The following is a 3,018-nucleotide window of genomic DNA, read 5'->3' as shown; positions in this document are numbered from 1 at the left end:
CCACCGTTTGAGACTCGGGAACTCAGACGACATGGCCTCCTCCCGGGGCCCACCCTCTCAATGTATCATTGGAGCCTTTGCCAATAGCCACGTGCCGTCTCCTCTTTGGTTGAAAATTTTGTGAGCCCAGTTGCAACCCGTTCGCATCACCAATTTTTATGATGTTGAATTATGACCACACACGTGCTATTTTTTCGTCTGGAAGACGCGGCTCTTTGGCCCAGATCTGGAGGCGCCAAATTACGTTGCGTTGGGCACCGACCCGACCTGACTCGATCTTGATTGACCTTAAGGGTATGTTTGAATCACTGTCCCTCGCCTGAAATTGGACGAAATGAATGCGAGGGATGGTGATTTTAACAAACTTTGGATGCGTTGAATGCTCAAAACGGTGTCCGCTGCATCCTTAAAAAGATGTTTTTTTTGTAACACCCCTTTCCTTATTACAAAAAGAACAGGACGCGGGGAACACGTTAAAAAAAAATGGGGGTAAGGGTCCCCCCCCTCTCTCTCTCTCTCTCCTTGGCAGACAAGGGGCCACCGATGCCAGGGTCACCAATGCCAGGGATGAGGCCGGCGAGGTGATGTGAGGCCGTCATCAAAGACACAAGGCCAGCGAGGCCATCGGGATGATGCCGCCGGTGAGGTTTCTCCTTTTCTTTCTTCCGCTCTTCTTCTTCTTTTATTTCGGTTTGAATCAAATTTTTTTAGGGCATTTTTAGGTTTTCACATGTGAGGATTTTCTTAGATTAGGGGTTTTTGTTTGATTTTATAGATTAGGTTTTTGTTTGATTTTATTGATTAGAGTTTTTTCTTCTTGATTAGGTTTTTTTTTCATTGATTAGGGTTTCTTCTTCTTCTTCTTCTTCTTCTTCATTCTTCCCCGTCAACCAAAGGACATTTGTTGGACTTGGAACAAAAAGAACGGAATGAACACATCCAGTCAAGGTGTGGTTGGATTATTCAAAAAAAAAAAGTGGTTATAGTGATACTCATCCCAATTTTAACTAAATCGATTTAGGCACGATTTACCACCAATCTTTGCATATAAAACACCATTGGCATTAATTCAATTATTTACTTTTATGTTCAATAAATTTCTTAGCCAATTGGTAGATTTTCAATTTACAAGCCAATAAAATTCTTAACCCAATTGATAGATCTTCAATTTACAAAAAAGTATTTCACGCCAGAGTTGTTAAAATATAATCCTGTTAAAAATTATTATTTGACCATATTGAAGACAGGTTTACTTAAAACTTGATCCACTTTATACTCTAACAGATCACCTCGTATGGCTCTATATTTTCAGTCATACCCAGACACAGCCTAAATTACATTGGTTGAGCCCGAGCCTAATTTAACAAAATTGATTAAGAAATGCCGCATTTGAAGCTCGATTTGTCTATGTTTAACTTTAGGGATGGCAGTGCAGTGGGGTGGGGCGGGGGACAAGGTCTCCACCCCCGCCCCGCCTCAAGATTAGAACCTCCATCCCCGCACAGGGATGGATTTTAACCTCCAGCCCCGCCTTCATCCCCGTTTCATGTCCTCCATCCCCGGTTCAAACGGGGATGAGGCGGGGGCGGGGCTATTGTCGGGAAAAGTGGCGGGGGCAGGGATGAGGCGGGGACGGGGAGGGGCGGGGAAAAGTGTACGTCCATCCCCGAACGGGGATGGATTTTAACCTTCGTCCCCGCCTCCATCCCCGGTCCAAACGGGGCGAGGCGGGGCGGGGCCCCGCTTTCCCCCGATCCACTGCCATCCCTATTTAACTTTATTCATACAAAACCCGAAAAGGAAACAATTTGGGTCAGGTACAGGTCTAATTTTTAAGCCCATTTCAAAAATGTGGCTCACAACCAGGCCTGAACCTGGGTCGAATTGACCCAGTTACAGATGTAGGCGAAACTTCTCATGCCGCATTATTTACATCAGGTGGGGCCAGCACAATGGACACTTATTACCAATTTTTGTGATATTAAATATGACGAGATCTCTTCTTCTGGGCCGGTTCACATTCCACCTGGGTTTGCTCTCAGCTTGGTTATCTGGGTCTGATCTGGATTCACTGTTAAATGGCTACACAACAGTCGCAAATGGACCTGATAATCTATGTCACATGGACATGGAAACGGTTGTGGACGCTATATGTAGAAGAGTCACAAACACATCATTTTTAATGTGCAGGTTAGCACACGAGAACTTGAATTTAAAAAAAAAACGTTGCATACAAAATTAGTATGTAATAAAATTTCATTATACAAAGAATTAACAGAAAATGATCGTACTGTTCTCGTAAAATGGTGTATTTTTTAATATTTCTCACAATTTACCGAAATCCTTCTTATGTTCATATATATATATATATATATATATATATATATATATATATTTGTCATGAGGAGGTTTGTGTGCACGTCAAAGGAGGTTCTTAAATATATTTGCATATATATGTGAATTATGTGAATGTTAGTAGGAGGCTCACAAAGGGTAAAAATGTTTTATAAAAATCAAGAATCAGCCCTTTGGATAAGAAAATGTTTTTTGGCAAATTGTGAGGCATTTTTGAAAAATGTATCATCATTTTGCAAGGACAATACTATACAACAACAAACAACAACAACTACGCCTTCATCCCAAAACAATTGGGGTCAGCGATATGAACCAAAAAAGAAATTCATTTTGGGTCTTCCACATGAATCCTTTTCCTCCAATCATTTCTATCCAACGCCATGTCCTCGGTGAGGTTCAATGCATTCATATCCTTTCCTATCATCTCCATCCAAGTCTTCCTAGGCCTACCCCGACCTCTTTTAACTAATATATTTTCCCATTTCTCCAACCTTCTAACTGGAGCATCATTAGGCCTTCGCCGAATATGTCCAAACCACCGTAAACGATTCTCTCGCATCTTATTTTCAATGGGTGCAACACCTACCTTCTTACGTATCTCTTCGTTCCGAATCTTATCTTTTATTGTATTTCCACACATCCATCTAAGCATCCGCATCTCAG

Source organism: Nuphar pumila, chromosome 6, assembly GCF_984573655.1.
Source record: "Nuphar pumila chromosome 6, dmNupPumi1.hap1.1, whole genome shotgun sequence".
Classification (NCBI taxonomy): domain Eukaryota; kingdom Viridiplantae; phylum Streptophyta; class Magnoliopsida; order Nymphaeales; family Nymphaeaceae; genus Nuphar; species Nuphar pumila.
The sequence above is the reverse complement of the archived record's forward strand: the minus strand, read 5'-3'. Positions refer to the sequence as shown.